The following is a 24,444-nucleotide window of genomic DNA, read 5'->3' on the forward strand; positions in this document are numbered from 1 at the left end:
GATCTTGGGGGTCGAGGAGCCCGTGCCAGGCCGCTTGCTGCACGTCACGGTTCGCCTGGGGGACGTGCCGCTCCATCTCGTGAACGTGTACGCCCCTCATCCCGGCCCGCAGCAAACGCGCTTCTTTGAAGAGGTGTCCGCTCTTCTTGGCTCCGTCGACGTCGGCGACTGCATTGTCCTCGGGGGGGATTTTAACTGCACCCTCGAGGCGAGGGACCGCTCCGGTGCCCCGCAGTGCATGACGGCGATGGAGAAGTTGAGGGACCTGGTCGGGTCCTTCGACTTGGTGGACGTCTGGCGAAATCTCCACCCCGACTCCAGCGCCTTTACTTGGGTGAGGCCTGGAGTTGGATGGTCTAGAGTCGACCGCCTTTACGTATCTCGGGCGTACGTTTCCTGCGTCCCGGCGGCCTCCATGCGGCCGGTGCCGTGTTCGGACCACCACCTGGTGTGGGCGGAGCTCGCTTCGCTCCGCGCGAGGACGGGGTCCGCGTACTGGCACTTTAACAACCGGCTGCTGGAGGACGTGCGGTTCCAGGACTCGTTCCGTCAATTCTGGTCCGACTGGAGAAGGAAGCAGGGGGGCTTCCCCTCCTTGAGGCTATGGTGGGACGTGGGCAAGGCTCACGTCCGCGTCTTCTGTCAAGAGTACGCGAGGGGGTCGACCAAGAGGCGGGCGGCCAGAGTCGGGCGCCTAGAAAAAGAGGTGCTCGACCTGGAAGCCCGTCTCGGTCAAGTCGTCCAGGACCCGGCCCTGCGGATGGTGTACGAAGCGAAGAAGGCCGCGCTGAAGGACCTGCAGCTCGTCGGGTCCCGAGGCGCGTTCGTGAGGTCGCGGATCCGGTTCCTGCGGGATCTGGACCGCGGCTCCCCCTTCTTCTACTCGCTGGAAAAAAGGCAGAGTGTCCGTAAGCAGCTCTTGACGCTGCTGGCCGACGACGGCTCTCTCGTCTCGGATCCGGAGGGCGTCAACAACAGGGTCCGTGAATATTACGGGGCTCTGTTCTCTCCGGATCCGTCCAGCGAGGAAGCGCATAGAGTTTTGTGGGAGGACCTGCCGAAGGTCGGCCCGGAGGGCGCCGAAAATCTGGAAGCTCCGCTAAGCCTGGCGGAGCTGACCGGTGCCCTCGCCCGGCTCTCGAGGGGAAAATCCCCGGGGCTGGACGGGCTGACCGTGGAGTTCCACAGGGCGTTCTGGGACGTCCTGGGGGGCGACTACGCGCGGGTCCTGGGGGAAAGTCTGGCGACCGGGGAGATGCCCCTCTCTTGGCGCAGGGCAGTCATCGTCCTGCTACCTAAGAAGGGCGATCTCCGCCTCCTTAAGAACTGGCGCCCGGTCTCCCTCCTCAGCACGGACTACAAAATCTTCGCCAGGGCGATGTCTGCTCGCCTTGGTGCCGTGCTGGACCACATGATCCACCCCGACCAGTCATACACGGTCCCGGGCCGGACAATCCACGACAACATCCATCTGGTCCGGGACCTCATCCATTGCTCCCAGGAGGCTGGTCTGTCGGTCGCCTTCCTATCCCTCGACCAAGAGAAGGCGTTCGACAGGGTGGATCACGACTATCTGCTCGGAACTCTGCGCGCTTTCGGGTTCGGGACGCATTTCGTCGCCCGGATCCGACTTTTGTATGCCGCCGCGGAGTGTCTGATTAAGGTTAACGGGTCCTTGACGGCGCCCCTTCGCTTTAGGAGAGGGGTGCGCCAGGGATGCCCCATGTCCGGCCAGTTATACGCCGTTTGCGTGGAGCCTTTCCTGCGCCTCTTGCGGACGAGGTTGACGGGACTGGCTCTGCAAGGGCCGGGCGTGGAGGTCGTCCTCTCGGCTTACGCCGATGACGTGCTCCTCGCGATAGAGGATCCCGCTGACCTGCGGAGGATGCGTGAGTGCCAGGAGATTTACTCGGCCGCGTCCTCCGCCAGGATCAACTGGGAGAAATGTTCCGGACTCCTGGTGGGTCAGTGGCGGGTGGACTCCCTGCCGGAGGAGCTCAGGCCTTTTGCCTGGATACACGACCCATCTCCTCTATCTGGGAGTCTACCTTAGCCCCGACGAGGGAGCCTGGCCGGCGAACTGGCAGGAGCTGGAGGCCAAGGTCGCCGCTCGCCTAGGGCGCTGGACAGGACTGCTCCGAGTGCTGTCCTACAGGGGTCGAGCGCTAGTCATAAACCAGCTGGTGGCCGCAATGCTGTGGTACCGGCTGGTCACTTTGACCCCTCCCCCTGCGTTTGTCGCCAAGATACAGAAGAAGCTGGTGGACTTCTTCTGGAACAACAGGAAGCACTGGGTCTCTGCCGCGGTCTTGAGTCTCCCGCTTGAGGAGGGCGGTCAGTCGTTGGTGTGCGTCAGCGCCCAGCTCGCGACTTTCCGTCTTCAGACCCTGCAGAGATACCTTTACGTCGAGCCCCCTCCTAGGTGGTGCGCTCTGGCGAGGTATTTCTTCCGCCAGCAGCTCGACCTCAATTATGACACGCAGCTCCTGTTTGTGAACTTGGGGGGTGCCAGGACCGCCCTCCGGGAGCTGCCTGTCTTTTACAGGGAACTCATCAGGGTCTGGAACAAAGTCTCCACCAAGCGCAGCTCTCCGCCGGCTGGAGTGGCGGCCGTCCTGCAGGAACCGCTGCTCGGGAATCCGTACCTCCACGGCCGAGGCTTTATGTGGCGGTCGGAAGAGAGGGCTGTGGCTGGTGAGGTGACCAGGGTCAGGGACCTGCTCGATGGCGGAGGAGCGGGCTGGATGGCGCCAGACACGCTGGCGCGGCGCCTAAATTCTGCCAACGTCCGCCACGCGGCCGATGCCATCGAGTCGCTAAAAACAGCTCTGGGCCCTGACTCCGTTAGGTGCATCGAGGAGGCTCAAGCACGTGGGGAGATCCCGTCCGAACTGACCCCCGTCCGGACGGAATTCCTCATCGGCGCCAAACCCCGGAACCTCCCTCGGGGACCGGCGCCTCACAACTTGAGCCGCCTCGGGGAAATCCCCTCCGTGCCTTTCAGTTCCGCGCGGAGGGGTTTCCTGTACGGGCTGCTCCTGCACACCCTCAACTTTGCCATCCTCGCCGGCCGTCCGGACACGCCATGGCGTACCATCTTGCCGTCCGGAGGAGGCGGGGGTCCCCGATGGAGGGCACTCTACGCAGGGGTCCTCCCACTATTCATCGGGGACTTGGCCTGGAGGGTGGTGCACGGAGCAGTGCCGTGCAACAAATTTTTAAGCCGGTTCACGGACTCCCAGGCCGCCTGCAATTTCTGCGGTCTGGAGGAGTCCGTGTTCCATGTTTTTATGGAGTGCACAAGGTTGCAGCCCCTGTTCCACTATTTGAAGGGGCTGCTCCTGAAATTCTGGCTGCACTTCAGTCCCACTCTCCTGATCTTTGGGCACCCTGTGCGGAGGGGAGCGGGTAGGTCCGAAGGCCTCCTCGTAGGACTGCTCCTGGGCACGGCCAAGGGTGCCATCAGCCGGTCCAGGCAGCGGGCGGTCGAGGGGGTCGTTCAACCTGACTGCCTGCCTCTCTTCCGTTCTTACATCCGGTCCAGGGTGTCCTTGGAGATGGAGCACGCGGTGTCCACCGGTACGCTCGTTGCCTTCCGCGAGAGGTGGGCACCGGAGGAACTGGAGTGCATCATCACGCCCGGCAACCAAATTTTAATTTGATTTTACGTTTTTTAAGTTTAATTTGTTTTAATTGCCGGTGCTTTTAGTGTCCCCCTTCCCTTTTATAGGGGGCACTGGGGAAAATTGTGATTTTAGTGCCCAAAAAAAAAACCAAAAAAAGAAAAACACAGAAAAAAAAAAACACAAAAAAGGGGGGAAAAAAAAAAAAGGGCCTTGTAAATGTCTGGAGTGTCACCCAGGTCGGGTGGCACTCTTTAATGTTTTATGTTTTCGCAGGTAAACTCAAAAAGAGTTTCATGCACAAGGACCAATTGTGGAGCAGTAGAGGCGTGTCCTGCTCAGTTGGAGCTGTGAGCAGTGAGTGGAGCTGCTAGCAACTTGAGCTCCTGCCTGGAGAGCCCTGAGACCAGCCCAGGAAGAGAAGGAAGGAAGGGGCTTCACCTTCAACTTTACCCCAGAGGGAGAGGAGGAGAAAAGAAAACTTTAAACATCTTTTTACCATTCTGCAAGGAGTTGGAGAGAGGGGGAAAAACCACAACAACATCCAGTGTGGAAGGAGGGAGACCCAACATTCTACAGGTGGGTGTGGGTGCATTTCCCCAAACAGACTTTGTTGTATCGGTGGGGGGAGGAAAGAAGACCACTGAGGGCCGGAACATCGCGGGGGGTGTGTGTGTGTGTGGTAGTGTGTGTGGGGGCCTTGCTTACAACTGGGCCCCCCCCACAATTGGAACCCCCCCCACCCCCCACATTTGCCTAGCCTGGGATAGCTGGAGCTACCAGGCTGAAGATTTTCATTATCACCCTATTAAAGATCGTTTAGGATTGTGTGCCTGGTGGCTCTAGCTACCCCAGGTGAAGACGTCTTCTCCCCCCACCTGAAGACCAACCCAAAGACTGTGTTTTTTTGTGTGTTTTGCCATCTGGGGAGTGCACCCACCCACAGCTGCGAGGGGAGACCTGCCCTCGCAGCCCCCCCCCCTTCCCACCCCCCTCTCTCTTTCTCCGTTACCCTCTGTTTCTCCCCTCTCTCTCTGAGGCCCCTTTTCTTCCTAATTTTAAAAAACAAAACCCAATTAAGACAACTGAGCAGAGGGAGCAAGGCCTCTCCCCAATTGTCAACGAGGGGAGAGGTGCCTCGTTAAGGGCTCCTCTGCTCAGTTAATATACGAGGCCATTAAAGACCATTAAGGCCTGTGACTTTGGGGTGGGTGTAGCCCTTAAAGGGACCCCGTGATGGCGACCCCATCCACGCCGGTGGCAGGGCCAGCAAGGACGTATGCGCAGGTGGCAACCGCTTCCACGGCCCCTCCTGCGCCACCCGCTGCCCTGCCACCTTTCAGACTCATTACTAAAAAACACGGGGTCAAGAGCTACACTCACCCCACAATGACCATCGAGGAGTGCGTGCGGGCGATGGCTGGGGTAGTCGGCCCCTCGGCCATTGTCGCAGCCTCCAAGATGTCTGGGAAGGCCGTGTTCTTCCTGGGGTCGGAGCGGGCGGTGTCCCTGGCCCTTGAAAAGGGGCTCACGGTGGGCGGGATGTTCCTGCCGGTGGACCCTCTCGAGGCCACCGCGCAGAGGGTCATCATTTCAAACGTCCCGCCCTTTGTTCCCGCTGAGCTCCTCCTCCCTCACCTACACCAACTGGGGGAGGTAAGGTCGGGGATCAACCCCATACCGCTCGGCCTCAGGGAGAACAGCCTGCGCCACGTGTTCTCCTTCCGCCGCCAGCTCTTTGTCCGGCTGGCGCGGGAGGACACGACGGAGGGGAATTTTAATGTGGTGCACGAGGGGACTGCCTACCGCGTCTTCTGGACGTCGGACGGCGTGCGGTGCCATGCCTGCAGGGAGGTGGGGCATGTTCGTAAGAACTGCCCCGCCTCCAAGGCCGCCAAACCACCGAAGGCGGCCAAGGCTGGCGACGCCGCCACCCCTCCCCCTAGTTGCGTCCGCGTGCCGGGAGCCATGGGTGCGCGGGCATCGTCGGAGGCCTTTGTTTTCAGGGCCTCCGGCGGGGGGGAGGGAGAGCGTCCGACCGGAAAGAAGGCGCGGAAGAAGGCAAAACATCTAGAGGCGGGTCCCCTCGGTGCGCCAGATAATTTGACCACCGCGCTCAGCCCAACCCAGTCACCGGCGAGCGCGTGGTGCCCCGAGCCCGTGCCCGAGCCCTTGAATAACACCACAGAGGGGCCCGGGCGCGGGAAAGGAAAGGAAAATGGGGGGGCGGAGCGGGAGGCCTCGGCAGACATGGGGGTCTCCCTGCCTCCGCGCACCCCCAGGAACAAAAGGAGGCGCGGCTCCGATGAGGCGGAGGGGGAACAACATCCCTCCGCGGAGGAGTCGGTGCCCGCCGCGTGTCCCGCGTCCCCCACCAGCGCTCCCAAATTGCGCTGCAGGCGCGAGGAGTCTGTCCCCGGGGAGGGTGAGGCAGTCGAGGCTGCCCAGCCGCTGCCTCCTGGGGAGGGCATGGAAGATCTGCCTGTCGTGGGGGGCGTGGGGCCAGTGGAAGAATGCGTAGCCGCCGGGTCGAGCGTCCCGGGGACCGAGGCGGGCGGGGCCGAAAAGGCCGAACCTGAGCCCGCCCAGCTATTATCCAACTTCCCCCGGGAGTCGCTCGACCCGGCAGAAAAACAATTTATTGGTTTTAATGACACTGTAGATGCTGGGCCGGGGGGTGGCAGCGGGGAGGGGGAGGAACGCCCACCCTCGCCCCTTACTTTGGAGCTGGAGCACTTGGAGGGCCTGGGGATTTCCTATGGCCGGGTCTCTCCTTGTTCTCCGGTTCCTGGGGCGGAGGGGGAACCCCTTCCGCTGTCATTTCCCGACCCAGCACCATTTTTAAAAGAGCCCAGTGGGGACTCCTCTGCCGACGATCCTGGGGGTGGGATCGGGGCAGTGCCAGGGCCGGTTGGAGCGGCCGGTTCATTTGCCGTACCTTGTGCGGTCGATGGGCTGGCTGCTGGCGGCCACCTCCCGGAGGAGGACGGGGACTCGGTGGGGGACGCGGGAGAAGAACTAGAGACCACCGCCAGGGAGGCGGTGGATCTGCTCGCGGCCGCCGCTGAGGCCCTCCTCATTCCTGCAAAGGAACTCCGGGACTTTTTGGCCCAGAGCCGGGGTCGCCGCGACCAAGCCCGACTGGCCCTGGAAAAATGGTCCGAGCCGGAGCTGATCAAGGGGTCCGTCCGCGCCGCCGTTAAAACCTTGGCCGCGGGCGGGCCCTTGACAAAGGAGCAGCACCTTGAGCTGCGCGAGCTCGAGGGACTCCTCGCTGGGCTGCGGAGGGAGCGGAGTTCAACAAAAGACTCCGCTCCCTCCCCCACAATAGGTTAAGGTAGAGGTTGCACTATGCTTTTGCCATGAAGATAACCATAGCCAGCCTCAACATCAACGGCGGCAGAGGGGCACGCCGTAGATTTGACAATTTTTCGCTCCTGCGGGAGGGGAAATATGCGGTGTGCTTCCTGCAAGAAACCCACACCGTTCCGGGAGACGAAGCCACGTGGCTCCTGGAATGGCAAGGAGAGGTCCGCATGAGCCACCTCACCGCCATTTCTAGTGGGGTGGCCATCTTGCTGGGCCCGCATTTTCAGCCGGAGATCTTGGGGGTCGAGGAGCCCGTGCCAGGCCGCTTGCTGCACGTAACGGTTCGCCTGGGGGACGTGCCGCTCCATCTCGTGAACGTGTACGCCCCTCATCCCGGCCCGCAGCAGACGCGCTTCTTTGAAGAGGTGTCCGCTCTTCTTGGCTCCGTCGACGTCGGCGACTGCATTGTCCTCGGGGGGGATTTTAACTGCACCCTCGAGGCGAGGGACCGCTCCGGTGCCCCGCAGTGCATGGCGGCGATGGAGAAGTTGAGGGACCTGGTCGGGTCCTTCGACTTGGTGGACGTCTGGCGAAATCTCCACCCCGACTCCAGCGCCTTTACTTGGGTGAGGCCTGGAGTTGGATGGTCTAGAGTCGACCGCCTTTACGTGTCTCGGGCGTACGTTTCCTGCGTCCCGGCGGCCTCCATGCGGCCGGTGCCGTGTTCGGACCACCACCTGGTGTGGGCGGAGCTCGCTTCGCTCCGCGCGAGGACGGGGTCCGCGTACTGGCACTTTAACAACCTGCTGCTGGAGGACGTGCGGTTCCAGGACTCGTTCCGTCGATTCTGGTCCGACTGGAGAAGGAAGCAGGGGGGCTTCCCCTCCTTGAGGCTATGGTGGGACGTGGGCAAGGCTCACGTCCGCGTCTTCTGTCAAGAGTACGCGAGGGGGTCGACCAAGAGGCGGGCGGCCAGAGTCGGGCGCCTAGAAAAAGAGGTGCTCGACCTGGAAGCCCGTCTCGGTCAAGTCGTCCAGGACCCGGCCCTGCGGACGGTGTACGAAGCGAAGAAGGCCGCGCTGAAGGACCTGCAGCTCGTCGGGTCCCGAGGCGCGTTCGTGAGGTCGCGGATCCGGTTCCTGCGGGATCTGGACCGCGGCTCCCCCTTCTTCTACTCGCTGGAAAAAAGGCAGAGTGTCCGTAAGCAGCTCTTGACGCTGCTGGCCGACGACGGCTCTCTCGTCTCGGATCCGGAGGGCGTCAACAACAGGGTCCGTGAATATTACGGGGCTCTGTTCTCTCCGGATCCGTCCAGCGAGGAAGCGCGTAGAGTTTTGTGGGAGGACCTGCCGAAGGTCGGCCCGGAGGGCGCCGAAAATCTGGAAGCTCCGCTAAGCCTGGCGGAGCTGACCGGTGCCCTCGCCCGGCTCTCGAGGGGAAAATCCCCGGGGCTGGACGGGCTGACCGTGGAGTTCCACAGGGCGTTCTGGGACGTCCTGGGGAGCGACTACGCGCGGGTCCTGGGGGAAAGTCTGGCGACCGGGGAGATGCCCCTCTCTTGGCGCAGGGCAGTCATCGTCCTGCTGCCTAAGAAGGGCGATCTCCGCCTCCTTAAGAACTGGCGCCCGGTCTCCCTCCTCAGCACGGACTACAAAATCTTCGCCAGGGCGATGTCTGCTCGCCTTGGTGCCGTGCTGGACCACATGATCCACCCCGACCAGTCATACACGGTCCCGGGCCGGACAATCCACGATAACATCCATCTGGTCCGGGACCTCATCCATTGTTCCCAGGAGGCTGGTCTGTCGGTCGCCTTCCTATCCCTCGACCAAGAGAAGGCGTTCGACAGGGTGGATCACGACTATCTGCTCGGAACTCTGCGCGCTTTCGGGTTCGGGACGCATTTCGTCGCCCGGATCCGACTTTTGTACGCCGCCGCGGAGTGTCTGATTAAGGTTAACGGGTCCTTGACGGCGCCCCTTCGCTTTAGGAGAGGGGTGCGCCAGGGATGCCCCATGTCCGGCCAGTTATACGCCGTTTGCGTGGAGCCTTTCCTGCGCCTCTTGCGGACGAGGTTGACGGGACTGGCTCTGCAAGGGCCGGGCGTGGAGGTCATCCTCTCGGCTTACGCCGATGATGTGCTCCTCGCGATAGAGGATCCCGCTGACCTGCGGAGGATGCGTGAGTGCCAGGAGATTTACTCGGCCGCGTCCTCCGCCAGGATCAACTGGGAGAAATGTTCCGGACTCCTGGTGGGTCAGTGGCGGGTGGACTCCCTGCCGGAGGAGCTCAGGCCTTTTGCCTGGAGCACGACCCATCTCCTCTATCTGGGAGTCTACCTTAGCCCCGACGAGGGAGCCTGGCCGGCGAACTGGCAGGAGCTGGAGGCCAAGGTCGCCGCTCGCCTAGGGCGCTGGACAGGACTGCTCCGAGTGCTGTCCTACAGGGGTCGAGCGCTAGTCATAAACCAGCTGGTGGCCGCAATGCTGTGGTACCGGCTGGTCACTTTGACCCCTCCCCCTGCGTTTGTCGCCAAGATACAGAAGAAGCTGGTGGACTTCTTCTGGAACAACAGGAAGCACTGGGTCTCTGCCGCGGTCTTGAGTCTCCCGCTTGAGGAGGGCGGTCAGTCGTTGGTGTGCGTCAGCGCCCAGCTCGCGACTTTCCGTCTTCAGACCCTGCAGAGATACCTTTACGTCGAGCCCCCTCCTAGGTGGTGCGCTCTGGCGAGGTATTTCTTCCGCCAGCAGCTCGACCTCAATTATGACACGCAGCTCCTGTTTGTGAACTTGGGGGGTGCCAGGACCGCCCTCCGGGAGCTGCCTGTCTTTTACAGGGAACTCATCAGGGTCTGGAACAAAGTCTCCACCAAGCGCAGCTCTCCGCCGGCTGGAGTGGCGGCCGTCCTGCAGGAACCGCTGCTCGGGAATCCGTACCTCCACGGCCGAGGCTTTATGTGGCAGTCGGAAGAGAGGGCTGTGGCTGGTGAGGTGACCAGGGTCAGGGACCTGCTCGATGGCGGAGGAGCGGGCTGGATGGCGCCAGACACGCTGGCGCGGCGCCTAAATTCTGCCAACGTCCGCCACGCGGCCGATGCCATCGAGTCGCTAAAAACAGCTCTGGGCCCTGACTCCGTTAGGTGCATCGAGGAGGCTCAAGCACGTGGGGAGATCCCGTCCGAACTGACCCCCGTCCGGACGGAATTCCTCATCGGCGCCAAACCCCGGAACCTCCCTCGGGGGCCGGCGCCTCACAACTTGAGCCGCCTCCGGGAAATCCCCTCCGTGCCTTTCAGTTCCGCGCGGAGGGGTTTCCTGTACGGGCTGCTCCTGCACACCCTCAACTTTGCCATCCTCGCCGGCCGTCCGGACACGCCATGGCGTACCATCTTGCCGTCCGGAGGAGGCGGGGGTCCCCGATGGAGGGCACTCTACGCAGGGGTCCTCCCACTATTCATCGGGGACTTGGCCTGGAGGGTGGTGCACGGAGCAGTGCCGTGCAACAAATTTTTAAGCCGGTTCACGGACTCCCAGGCCGCCTGCAATTTCTGCGGTCTGGAGGAGTCCGTGTTCCATGTTTTTATTGAATGCACGAGGTTGCAGCCCCTGTTCCACTATTTGAAGGGGCTGCTCCTGAAATTCTAGCTGCACTTCAGTCCCACTCTCCTGATCTTTGGGCACCCTGTGCGGAGGGGAGCGGGTAGGTCCGAAGGCCTCCTCGTAGGACTGCTCCTGGGCACGGCCAAGGGTGCCATCAGCCGGTCCAGGCAGCGGGCGGTCGAGGGGGTCGTTCAACCTGACTGCCTGCCTCTCTTCCGCTCTTACATCCGGTCCAGGGTGTCCTTGGAGATGGAGCACGCGGTGTCCACCGGTACGCTCGCGGCCTTCCGCGAGAGGTGGGCACCGGAGGGACTGGAGTGCATCATCACGCCCGGCAACCAAATTTTAATTTGATTTTACGTTTTAAAGTTAATTTGTTTTAATTGCCGGTGCTTTTAGTGTCCCCTTCCCTTTTATAGGGGGCACTGGGGGAAAAATTGTGATTTTAGTGCCCAAAAAAAAACCAAAAAAAGAAAAACACAAAAAAAAAAAGGGGGGAAAAAAAGGGCCTTGTAAATGTCTGGAGTGTCACCCAGGTCGGGTGGCACTCTTTAATGTTTTATGTTTTCGCAGGTAAACTCAAAAGAGTTTCATGCACAAGGACCAATTGTGGAGCAGTAGAGGCGTGTCCTGCTCAGTTGGAGCTGTGAGCAGTGAGTGGAGCTGCTAGCAACTTGAGCTCCTGCCTGGAGAGCCCTGAGACCAGCCCAGGAAGAGAAGGAAGGAAGGGGCTTCACCTTCAACTTTACCCCAGAGGGAGAGGAGGAGAAAAGAAAACTTTAAACATCTTTTTACCATTCTGCAAGGAGTTGGAGAGAGGGGGAAAAACCACAACAACCATCCAGTGTGGAAGGAGGGAGACTCTACATTTCTACAGGTGGGTGTGGGTGCATTTCCCCAAACAGACTTTGTTGTATCGGTGGGGGGAGGAAAGAAGACCACTGAGGGCCGGAACATCGCGGGGGGTGTGTGTGTGCGTGGTAGTGTGTGTGGGGGCCTTGCTTACAACTAGGCCCCACCCACAATTGGAACCCCCCCCACCCCCCACATTTGCCTAGCCTGGGATAGCTGGAGCTACCAGGCTGAAGATTGTCATTAATCTCCCTATTAAAGATCGTTTAGGAGTGGGTGCCTGGTGGCTCGAGCTACCCCAGGTGAAGACGTCTTCTCCCCCCACCTGAAGACCAACCCAAAGACTGTGTTTTTTGTGTGTTTTGCCATCTGGGGAGTGCACCCACCCACAGCTGCGAGGGGAGACCTGCCCTCGCAGCCCCCCCCCCTTCCCACCCCCCTCTCTCTTTCTCCGTTACCCTCTGTTTCTCCCCTCTCTCTCTGAGGCCCCTTTTCTTCCTAATTTTAAAAAACAAAACCCAATTAAGACAACTGAGCAGAGGGAGCAAGGCCTCTCCCCAATTGTCAACGAGGGGAGAGGTGCCTCGTTAAGGGCTCCTCTGCTCAGTTAATATACGAGGCCATTAAAGACCATTAAGGCCTGTGACTTTGGGGTGGGTGTAGCCCTTAAAGGGACCCCGTGATGGCGACCCCATCCACGCCGGTGGCAGGGCCAGCGAAGACGTATGCGCAGGTGGCAACCGCTTCCACGGCACCTCCTGCGCCACCCGCTGCCCTGCCACCATTCAGACTCATTACAAAAAAACACGGGGTCAAGAGCTACACTCACCCCACAATGAGCATTGAGGAGTGCGTGCGGGCGATGGCTGGGGTAGTCGGCCCCTCGGCCATTGTCGCAGCCTCCAAGATGTCTGGGAAGGCCGTGTTCTTCCTGGGGTCGGAGCGGGCGGTGTCCCTGGCCCTTGAAAAGGGGCTCACGGTGGGCGGGACGTTCCTGCCGGTGGACCCTCTCGAGGCCACCGCGCAGAGGGTCATCATTTCAAACGTCCCGCCCTTTGTTCCCGCTGAGCTCCTCCTCCCTCACCTACACCAACTGGGGGAGGTAAGGTCGGGGATCAACCCCATACCGCTCGGCCTCAGGGAGAACAGCCTGCGCCACGTGTTCTCCTTCCGCCGCCAGCTCTTTGTCCGGCTGGCGCGGGAGGAGACGACGGAGGGGAACTTTAATGTGGTGCATGAGGGGACTGCCTACCGCGTCTTTTGGACGTCGGACGGCGTGCGGTGCCATGCCTGCAGGGAGGTGGGGCATGTTCGTAAGAACTGCCCCGCCTCCAAGGCAGCCAAACCACCGAAGGCGGCCAAGGCTGGCGCCGCCGCCACCCCTCCCCCTAGTTGCGTCCGCGTGCCGGGAGCCGTAGGTGCGCGGGCATCGTCGGAGACCTTTGTTTTCAGGGCCTCCGGCGGGGGGGAGGGAGAGCGTCCGAGCGGAAAGAAGGCGCGGAACAAGAAGAAACATCTAGAGGCGGGTCCCCTCAGTGCGCCGGAAAGTTTGACCACCGCGCTCAGCCCAACCCAGTCACCGGCGAGCGCGTGGTGCCCCGAGCCCGTGCCCGAGCCCTTGAATAACACCACGGAGGGGCCCGGGCACGGGAAAGGAAAGGAAAAGGGGGGGGCGGAGCGGGAGGCCTCGGCAGACATGGGGGTCTCCCTGCCTCCGCACGCCCCCAGGAACAAAAGGAGGCGCGGCTCCGATGAGACGGAGGGGGAACAACATCCCTCCGTGGAGGAGTCGGTGCCCGCCGCGTGTCCCGCGTCCCCAACCAGCGCCCCCAAGCAGCGCCGTAGGCGGGAGGAGTCTGTCCCCGGGGAGGGTGAGACAGTTGAGGCTGCCCAGCCTCTGCCTACCGGGGATGGAGTGGAAGATCTGCCTGTCGTGGGGGGGCGTGGGGACCGCGGAGGAATGCGTAGCCGCGGGCCGGGCGTCCCGGGGACTGAGGCGGGCGAGGCCGAAAAGGCCGAACCTGAGCCCGCCCAGCCAATACCCAACTTCCCCCGGGAGTCGCTCGACCCGGCAGAAACACAATTTACTGTTTTTAATGAAACTGTAGATGCTGGGCCGGGGGGTGGCAGCGGGGAGGGGGAGGAACACCCACCCTCGCCTCTTACTTTGGAGCTGGAGCACTTGGGGAGCCTGGGGATCTCCTATGGCCGGGTCTCTCCTTGTTCTCCGGTTCCTGGGGCGGAGGGGGAACCCCTTCCGCTGTCATTTCCCGACCCAGCACCATTTTTAAAAGAGCCCAGTGGGGACTCCTCTGCCGACGATCCTGGGGGTGGGATCGGGGCAGTGCCAGGGCCGGTTGGAGCGGCCGGTTCATTTGCCGTACCTTGTGCGGTCGATGGGCTGGCTGCTGGCGGCCACCTCCCGGAGGAGGACGGGGACTCGGTGGGGGACGCGGGTGAAGACCTAGAGACCACCGCCAGTGAGGCGGTGGATCTGCTCGCGGCCGCCGCTGAGGCCCTCCTCATTCCTGCAAAGGAACTCCGGGACTTTTTGGCCCAGAGCCGGGGTCGCCGCGACCAAGCCCGACTGGCCCTGGAAAAATGGTCCGAGCCGGAGCTGATCAAGGGGTCCGTCCGCGCCGCCGTTAAAACCTTGGCCGCGGGCGGGCCCTTGACAAAGGAGCAGCACCTTGAGCTGCGCGAGCTCGAGGGACTCCTCGCTGGCCTGCGGAGGGAGCGGAGTTCAACAAAAGACTCCGCTCCCCCCCCCACAATAGGTTAAGGTAGAGGTTGCACTATGCTTTTGCCATGAAGATAACCATAGCCAGCCTCAACATCAACGGCGGCAGAGGGGCACGCCGTAGATTTGACAATTTTTCGCTCCTGCGGGAGGGGAAATATGCGGTGTGCTTCCTGCAAGAAACCCACACCGTTCCGGGAGACGAAGCCACGTGGCTCCTGGAATGGCAAGGAGAGGTCCGCATGAGCCACCTCACCGCCATTTCTAGTGGGGTGGCCATCTTGCTGGGCCCGCATTTTCAGCCGGAGATCTTGGGGGTCGAGGAGCCCGTGCCAGGCCGCTTGCTGCACGTAACGGTTCGCCTGGGGGACGTGCCGCTCCATCTCGTGAACGTGTACGCCCCTCATCCCGGCCCGCAGCAGACGCGCTTCTTTGAAGAGGTGTCCGCTCTTCTTGGCTCCGTCGACGTCGGCGACTGCATTGTCCTCGGGGGGGATTTTAACTGCACCCTCGAGGCGAGGGACCGCTCCGGTGCCCCGCAGTGCATGACGGCGATGGAGAAGTTGAGGGACCTGGTCGGGTCCTTCGACTTGGTGGACGTCTGGCGAAATCTCCACCCCGACTCCAGCGCCTTTACTTGGGTGAGGCCTGGAGTTGGATGGTCTAGAGTCGACCGCCTTTACGTGTCTCGGGCGTACGTTTCCTGCGTCCCGGCGGCCTCCATGCGGCCGGTGCCGTGTTCGGACCACCACCTGGTGTGGGCGGAGCTCGCTTCGCTCCGCGCGAGGACGGGGTCCGCGTACTGGCACTTTAACAACCGGCTGCTGGAGGACGTGCGGTTCCAGGACTCGTTCCGTCGATTCTGGTCCGACTGGAGAAGGAAGCAGGGGGGCTTCCCCTCCTTGAGGCTATGGTGGGACGTGGGCAAGGCTCACGTCCGCGTCTTCTGTCAAGAGTACGCGAGGGGGTCGACCAAGAGGCGGGCGGCCAGAGTCGGCGCCTAGAAAAAGAGGTGCTCGACCTGGAAGCCCGTCTCGGTCAAGTCGTCCAGGACCCGGCCCTGCGGACGGTGTACGAAGCGAAGAAGGCCGCGCTGAAGGACCTGCAGCTCGTCGGGTCCCGAGGCGCGTTCGTGAGGTCGCGGATCCGGTTCCTGCGGGATCTGGACCGCGGCTCCCCCTTCTTCTACTCGCTGGAAAAAAGGCAGAGTGTCCGTAAGCAGCTCTTGACGCTGCTGGCCGACGACGGCTCTCTCGTCTCGGATCCGGAGGGCGTCAACAACAGGGTCCGTGAATATTACGGGGCTCTGTTCTCTCCGGATCCGTCTAGCGAGGAAGCGCGTAGAGTTTTGTGGGAGGACCTGCCGAAGGTCGGCCCGGAGGGCGCCGAAAATCTGGAAGCTCCGCTAAGCCTGGCGGAGCTGACCGGTGCCCTCGCCCGGCTCTCGAGGGGAAAATCCCCGGGGCTGGACGGGCTGACCGTGGAGTTCCACAGGGCGTTCTGGGACGTCCTGGGGAGCGACTACGCGCGGGTCCTGGGGGAAAGTCTGGCGACCGGGGAGATGCCCCTCTCTTGGCGCAGGGCAGTCATCGTCCTGCTGCCTAAGAAGGGCGATCTCCGCCTCCTTAAGAACTGCCGCCCGGTCTCCCTCCTCAGCACGGACTACAAAATCTTCGCCAGGGCGATGTCTGCTCGCCTTGGTGCCGTGCTGGACCACATGATCCACCCCGACCAGTCATACATGGTCCCGGGCCGGACAATCCACGATAACATCCATCTGGTCCGGGACCTCATCCATTGTTCCCAGGAGGCTGGTCTGTCGGTCGCCTTCCTATCCCTCGACCAAGAGAAGGCGTTCGACAGGGTGGATCACGACTATCTGCTCGGAACTCTGCGCGCTTTCGGGTTCGGGACGCATTTCGTCGCCCGGATCCGACTTTTGTACGCCGCCGCGGAGTGTCTGATTAAGGTTAACGGGTCCTTGACGGCGCCCCTTCGCTTTAGGAGAGGGGTGCGCCAGGGATGCCCCATGTCCGGCCAGTTATACGCCGTTTGCGTGGAGCCTTTCCTGCGCCTCTTGCGGACGAGGTTGACGGGACTGGCTCTGCAAGGGCCGGGCGTGGAGGTCGTCCTCTCGGCTTACGCCGATGACGTGCTCCTCGCGATAGAGGATCCCGCTGACCTGCGGAGGATGCGTGAGTGCCAGGAGATTTACTCGGCCGCGTCCTCCGCCAGGATCAACTGGGAGAAATGTTCCGGACTCCTGGTGGGTCAGTGGCGGGTGGACTCCCTGCCGGAGGAGCTCAGGCCTTTTGCCTGGAGCACGACCCATCTCCTCTATCTGGGAGTCTACCTTAGCCCCGACGAGGGAGCCTGGCCGGCGAACTGGCAGGAGCTGGAGGCCAAGGTCGCCGCTCGCCTAGGGCGCTGGACAGGACTGCTCCGAGTGCTGTCCTACAGGGGTCGAGCGCTAGTCATAAACCAGCTGGTGGCCGCAATGCTGTGGTACCGGCTGGTCACTTTGACCCCTCCCCCTGCGTTTGTCGCCAAGATACAGAAGAAGCTGGTGGACTTCTTCTGGAACAACAGGAAGCACTGGGTCTCTGCCGCGGTCTTGAGTCTCCCGCTTGAGGAGGGCGGTCAGTCGTTGGTGTGCGTCAGCGCCCAGCTCGCGACTTTCCGTCTTCAGACCCTGCAGAGATACCTTTACGTCGAGCCCCCTCCTAGGTGGTGCGCTCTGGCGAGGTATTTCTTCCGCCAGCAGCTCGACCTCAATTATGACACGCAGCTCCTGTTTGTGAACTTGGGGGGTGCCAGGACCGCCCTCCGGGAGCTGCCTGTCTTTTACAGGGAACTCATCAGGGTCTGGAACAAAGTCTCCACCAAGCGCAGCTCTCCGCCGGCTGGAGTGGCGGCCGTCCTGCAGGAACCGCTGCTCGGGAATCCGTACCTCCACGGCCGAGGCTTTATGTGGCGGTCGGAAGAGAGGGCTGTGGCTGGTGAGGTAGAAACATAGAAACATAGAAAATAGGTGCAGGAGTAGGCCATTCGGCCCTTCTAGCCTGCACCGCCATTCAATGAGTTCATGGCTGAACATTCAACTTCAGTACCCCATTCCTGCTTTCTCGCCATACCCCTTGATCCCCCTAGCAGTAAGGACCTCATCTAACTCCTTTTTGAATATATTTAGTGAATTGGCCTCAACAACTTTCTGTGGTAGAGAATTCCACAGGTTCACCACTCTCTGGGTGAAGAAGTTCCTCCGCATCTCGGTCCTAAATGGCTTACCCCTTATCCTTAGACTGTGACCCCTGGTTCTGGACTTCCCCAACATTGGGAACATTCTTCCTGCATCTAACCTGTCTAACCCCGTCAGAATTTTATATGTTTCTATGAGGTCCCCTCTCATTCTTCTGAACTCCAGTGAATACAAGCCCAGTTGATCCAGTCTTTCTTGATAGGTCAGTCCCGCCATCCCGGGAATCAGTCTGGTGAACCTTCGCTGCACTCCCTCAATAGCAAGAATGTCCTTCCTCAGGTTAGGAGACCAAAACTGTACACAATACTCAGGGACCTGCTCGATGGCGGAGGAGCGGGCTGGATGGCGCCAGACACGCTGGCGCGGCGCCTAAATTCTGCCAACGTCCGCCACGCGGCCGATGCCATCGAGTCGCTAAAAACAGCTCTGGGCCCTGACTCCGTTAGGTGCATCGAGGAGGCTCAAGCACGTGGGGAGATCCCGTCCGAACTGACCCCCGTCCGGACGGAATTCCTCATCGGCGCCAAACCCCGGAACCTCCCTCGGGGGCCGGCGCCTCACAACTTGAGCCGCCTCGGGGAAATCCCCTCCGTGCCTTTCAGTTCCGCGCGGAGGGGTTTCCTGTACGGGCTGCTTCTGCACACCCTCAACTTTGCCATCCTCGCCGGCCGTCCGGACACGCCATGGCGTACCATCTTGCCGTCCGGTGGAGGCGGGGGTCCCCGATGGAGGGCCCTCTACGCAGGGGTCCTCCCACTATTCATCGGGGACTTGGCCTGGAGGGTGGTGCACGGAGCAGTGCCGTGCAACAAATTTTTAAGCCGGTTCACGGACTCCCAGGCCGCCTGCAATTTCTGCGGTCTGGAAGAGTCCGTGTTCCATGTTTTTATGGAATGCACAAGGTTGCAGCCCCTGTTTTATTATTTGAAGGGGCTGCTCCTGAAATTCTGGCTGCACTTCAGTCCCACTCTCCTGATCTTTGGGCACCCTGTGCTGAGGGGAGCGGGTAGGTCCGAAGGCCTCCTCGTAGGACTGCTCCTGGGCACGGCCAAGGGTGCCATCAGCCGGTCCAGGCAGCGGGCGGTCGAGGGGGTCGTTCAACCTGACTGCCTGCCTCTCTTCCGCTCTTACATCCGGTCCAGGTATGTATCAGGAAAGCAAAGAGAGAGCATGAGAGAATGTTGACAAGTAAAATCAGGGAAACCCAAAGATGTTTTATAAATACATTAAGAGCAAGAGGATAACTAGAGAAAGAGTGGTGCCTATTCGAGACCATAAAGGAAATCTGTGTGTGGAGACAGAAGACGTGGGTATGAGTCTTCATGAATACTTTGCTTCTGTTTTCACAAAAGAGAGGGGCGATGCAGACTTTGCAATGAGGGAGGAGGAGTGTGAAATATTAGATGAGATAAACATAGTGAGAGAGGAAGTATTAAGGGGCTGAGCAGCTTTCAAAGTGGATAAAACTCCAGGCCCGGATTAAATATATCCCAGGCTGTTAAGAGAAGCAAAAGAGGAAATAGCAGAGGCTCTGACCATCATTTCCCAGTCCCCTCTGGCTACAGGTGTGGTGCCAGAGGACTGGAGGACTGCTAATGTTGTACCTTTGTTTAAAAAGGGAGAAAGGGATCGACCGAGTAATTACAGGCCAGTCAGCCTAATCTCAGTGGTGGGAAAATTATTGGAAAATAACCTGAGCAACAGCATAAATCTTCATTTGGATTAATCAAGGACAGTCAGCATGGATTTGTTAAGGGAAGATCGTGTCTGACTAATTTGATTGAATTTTTCGAGGAGGTAACCAGGTGCATCGATGAAGGCAGTGCGTATGATGTAGTGTATATGGATTTTAGCAAAGGTTTTGATAAGGTCCCACATGGCAGACTGGTCACGAAAGTAAAAGCCCAAAGTGGCAAGTTGAATCCAAAATTGGCTCAGAGGCAAGAAGCAAAGGGTAATGGTTGATGGGTGTTTTTGTGATTGGTAGGCTGTATCCAGTGGGGTTCCACAGGGCTCAGTACTGGGTCCCTTGCTTTTTGTGGTATAGATCAATAGCTTGAACTTGAATGTTGGGGGTATGATTAAGATGTTTGCGGATGACACTAAAATAGGGTGTGTGGTTGATAATGAAGAAGAAAGCTGCGGACTGCAGGAAGATATCAATGTACTGGTCAGGTGGGCAGAACAGTGGCAAATGGAATTCAATCCAGATAAGTGTGAGGTAATGTATATGAAGAGGTCTAACAAGGCAAGGGAATACACATTAAATGGTGCGACACTGAAAAGTGTAGAGGAACAAAGGGACTTTGGAGTGCATGTTCACAGGTCCCTGACGGTAGCAGGCCAGGTAGATAAGCTGGTTAAGAAGGCACATGGAATACTAGCCTTTATTAGACGAGGCATGGAATACAAGAGCATGAACTGTATAAAACACTGGTTAGGCCGCAGCTGCAGTACTGTGTGCAGTTCTAGTCACCACATTACAGGAAAGATGTGATTGCACTGGAAAGGATGCAGAGGAAATTTACAAGAATGTTGCCTGGACTGGAGAATTTTGGCTATGAAGAAAGACTCGACATGCTGGGTCTGTTTTCTTTGAAACTGTTATGTATTGTCCATGTACATTAAATGTATAGTTACAATGGTGCGCCACAAGGGGCACTGTGGTGGGAGACCCAAAAGTACTTGCGAGACAGAGTATAAAAGGCTGCCCACCACACTTAAGGGGCACTCTGGAGTTACACAATAAAGGACCAAGGTCACAGCAGTTACTACAACACCAGACTGTGTGGAGTCAGTGATTTGAGTACTACATACATCACAAATTGGCGACGAGGACACGGATGAGCTCTTCACGCAACCATGGCTACTTTGGGCACGCTAAAGGATTTCACAAAGGGTAATGACTGGGATGCCTTTACAGAAAGGCTTGAGTACTATTTTATAGCAAACGGCCTGACAGGGAACACGAACACACTGATAGAGAAGCGGAAGAAGATATTGCTGTCCAGTTGTGGCGATGAGGTTTACCGTCTCGTCAGGAATTTGCTGGCATCCGCGACCGCCAAGGACAAGTCATATGAGCAGCTGATTGAACTAATTCGCAACCAACTGAAACTGAAGGAGAGCATTCTCACGGCCAGGCACGAATTCTACCACCACTGCAGACCTGAGGGCCAGGATGTCACAAAATATGCTGCGGACATCAGGAGACTTGCAGCGCCGTGCGATTTTGGCATACACCTTAACGAGGCGTTGCGAGACGTCTTTGTTATGGGGATTGGCCATGAGGGTCTCCTTCACAAGCTGCTATCTACTGAACCTACAGTCAGCTTGCAGCAAGCCATCAACATCAGCCAGGCATTTATGACCTCGACTTGCAACACCAAGCAGATGATCCACACGGTCTCGAACCCGGCAGGTACTAGTCACAGGATAGTGCCCGTCACAGACAAAACTGCAGAACGTGGCTCTGCCCAGGGCAGAGAGCACGGACCTCAGGGTCCTGGAACTCAGAGTCCACCGAGGGGGGCTAATCGAGTAGCACCATGCTGGCGCTGCGGAGGAAGCCATGTGGCTCACCAGTGCAGGCCATCTTCAGCGTATGTGCAAAAGAAACACGACTCACCGTGTGGCTGAGGAGATGGTAGATGATCTGCTATCCAGCGAGGAGCATTGCGGTTTGGCTCGACGGGCATTCCAGCCCCAGGTAGAAGAAGATGATGCGTTTGGACTGTATACGTGTACCGACGATTCGGTCCCAGTGATTATGGAAGTCAAGATTAACGGAGTCCCAGTGAGTATTGGAAGTGGACACGGGGTCGGGTCAGTCGCTGATGAGTCAGGAAACTTTTGATAAACTGTGGATCAACCCAGCTGCACGAGCCAAGCTGGTCCCGGTCGCGGCGAAGCTGCGCACCTACACCAAGGAACTGATACCTGTTCTTGGCAGAGCGGATGTGCAGGTATCTCACAGTGGCGAGATGCACGGCTTACCGTTGTGGATCATTGCAGGCGATGCCGACGCTACTCGGCAGGAGATGGATGGGGAAGGTCCGTGGGAGCTGGGAAGACTTCATTCCTCCACAGACCGCTGTCCACCTTGTTCACAGGCAGAGCAGGCCTCCACCTTCGGTTCGAGTGGAAGCGAAGGAAGCGTGTATGGGGTTGGGTAGAGCAGCGGCGGCCATCGACTCTCCCCTGCAAAGTCTGAGAGTGAGAAAGAGGCGCTTGAACCAGCAGCAGCGCCGACCGAGCTGGAGAAGAGAGAAGGGCTTTGACGGGCTGCTCTAGCAGGCACCGTCGGCCCGCAGGCAAAGGCGGCCATTTGCGGGGCTTGCAGCGGGAGGAGCGGTGAATCGGCAGTTCCGGGAGCAGGACGCGCTCGGCTACATCTTGAGGGCCGGTGCTCCGAGGAGCGGAGCTCGTCCAGGATCGGCTGTAGCAGTTAGGAGGTTGGCTCCGGAGGACGTGTGTGTGTGTGTGTGTGTGTGTGTGTGTGTGTGGCGGCTCCCAGGCAAAAAGGTCGGCTGCGTGGTGTGCTCCAGAGGATGCGGCAGTGCGGGGGCCGAGAGAGAGAGAGAGAGAGAGAGAGAGGGAGAGCAGGCAGCAGCATAGCGAGTTCAAGATGGCGGCGAGCCTCATGGCAGCAGAGTTCTGCAGAAAGAGGCAGGCAGGCACCAGCAGAGCACCTAAAATGGCGGCGCCCTGTAGAAACCTCGTGGGAAAAACAAAATGGCGTCTTAAAAGAGAAATGTACCCGGGAGTCTTAAAGGGGCCTTACACCGTTGACGGTCCCCACAAAGAGACTTTTGTAAGGGCAAGAGTGAGTCAAAATGATTACTGTGATTTATATCATGACGTGATTTTTGACAAGAGTTAATATTTTGATGCTAAAATGATTACTGTGATTAAAATGATTGGTGAAAAGAGTTAATATCACAATGCACAGTTAAAAGGGTTAATGGATCTTTGACTAACATGACTAATGGATTAATGTGATTTCTGATTTTATGTGATTTATGCAATTGTTCAGCGGCTGCAGACAAGCCGCAAAGGCAACTATTTTCTGAGAACAGAGGCAACGCACTAGTTGCCATACCCTGTCTCAGCGCAGCCCATTACCTCGGGCAAAATGGGGCAGTATGTCGCCACCATACCTCACCCAGTGGAGCTGGGATTTAATAACTGTTCAGTGTACCTGCAACCTTTTGATATAACTCTTCAACGCATTGATATGTATCATACAAATGTACTGTCTATGTGTACCTGCTTTCTATTGGAGATTATGTTTGTGTACTTGTATCACCCACGTAAGGACTGCAAATACCACATGCTTGCACCGGATCGCAAGCATAATCTCTACATGGGGGGGGGGGGAAAGAGGGAAGTAAATGGTCATGGACTCACACTCACAAATCAACCAGGACGAACAAGGCCGAGGTTACCGGCAATTTGCTTTTGGTACTGGGTAGGGGTGGGGGTGGAGTGAGATGTTATGTATTGTCCATGTACATTAAATGTATAGTTACAATGGTGCGCCACAAAGGGCACTATGGTGGGAGACCCGAAAGTACCTGCGAGACAGAGTATAAAAGGCTGCCCACCACACCGGAGGGGCACTCTGGAGTTACACAATAAAGGACCAAGGTCACAGCAGTTACTACAACACCAGACTGTGTAGAGTCAATGATTTGAGTGCTACATACATCACAAAAACAGAAGAGGCTGAGGGGAGACCTGATTGAGGTGTATAAAATTATGAGGGGCCTGGATAGAGTGGAAGAGTGGATAGGTAGGAACTGGTTCCCTTGGCGGAGGGGTCAACAACCAGGGGGCATAGATTTAAAGTAATTGGGGGGAGGTTTAGAGAAGATATGAGGGGAAATTTCTTTACCCAGAGGGTGGTGGGGATCTGGAACTCACTGCCTGAAAGAGTGATAAAGACAGAAACACTCACCACATTAAAAAAAATACTTGGTTGTGCACTTAAAGTGCATAACCTACAGGACTATGGATCAAGAGCTGGAAAGTGGGATTAGGCTGCATAACTCTTGGTCGGTTGGCATGGACACGATGGGCCGAAATGGCCTCATTCCGTGCTGTAAATTTCTATGGGCCCGAGTTTTGGGCTGCGCCTAGAATGGCGCAACCCCGACCTGGACACCGGTTTTTCGCGCACGAAAGTGCGTCAAAAAAATACCTTCAGATTCTCCGGCTCCCTGCAGGTCCTTTGGAGCTTGGCGCTGCGCTGCGTGAGCTGTGGGGGGCGGAGCCAGGTCCCTGCGCTGAAATCAGTGCCGGGACCTCTGCACAGGCGCGCTACAGTGGGCGCGCATGTGCAGTAGCTCCAGGCTCCGAAACTGTGTGGGAGGGGCCCGAAGCACGCCGCCCCTAGCCCTGGCCGAATGGGCTCACTGGGGGGGCGAAGATCAGGCTGCACCTCCCTCGTCCAGCTCCTGCTCTGGCTCCAGCTTCCTCCCCTGTTCAGCTGGCTCTCTCAACCCCCCCCCAGCTCCCGCTCCGCTGCCCGCGCTGCCCACCCCAGCTCCCACTCTGCTACCCGCTCCCCCCCTCCCAGCTCCTGCTCCTCCGCCCGCCCCCAGCTCCCGCTCCGCAGCCCGCTCCCACCCCTCCCCCCCGGCTCCCGCTCCGACCACCCACCCCCCCCAGCTCCCACTCCGATCACCCCCCACTCCAGCTCCCACTCCGACCACCCCCCACCCCCAGCTCCCGCTCCGACCACCCCACCCCCAGCTCCCGCTCCGACCACCCCCCACCAGCTCCCACTCTGACCACCCCCCTCCCCCCCCAGCTCCCACTCCGACCACCCTCCCCCCCGCTCCGCTCCCCCCCCGCTCCGCTCCCCCCACCAGCTCCCACTCCAACCACCCCCTCCCTCCGCTCCTCTCCCCCCACCAGCTCCCACTCCGCTCCCCCCCCAGCTCCCGCTCCGCTGCCCCCCAGCTCCAGCTTCCCCCGGCCACCTACCTTTAACTCCGGTCCGCTCCCTCTTCCTTCGGCGGGGCCCGCCCGCCCGGCATCTTGCTGGGGGCAGGCCTC

At 59.4% G+C, this 24,444-nt stretch overlaps 1 protein-coding gene across 2 annotated transcripts in view; it reads right to left on the minus strand.

Annotated features, from left to right (window-relative positions):
- Positions 1–24,444, minus strand: part of dnai1.2 (dynein, axonemal, intermediate chain 1, paralog 2) — a 610,660-nt gene that overhangs the window by 544,664 nt on the left and 41,552 nt on the right. The gene's annotated exons all lie outside the window — the stretch shown is intronic.

Source organism: Pristiophorus japonicus, chromosome 2 (genome assembly GCF_044704955.1).
Source record: "Pristiophorus japonicus isolate sPriJap1 chromosome 2, sPriJap1.hap1, whole genome shotgun sequence".
In the NCBI taxonomy this organism is placed as follows: Eukaryota; Metazoa; Chordata; class Chondrichthyes; family Pristiophoridae; genus Pristiophorus; species Pristiophorus japonicus.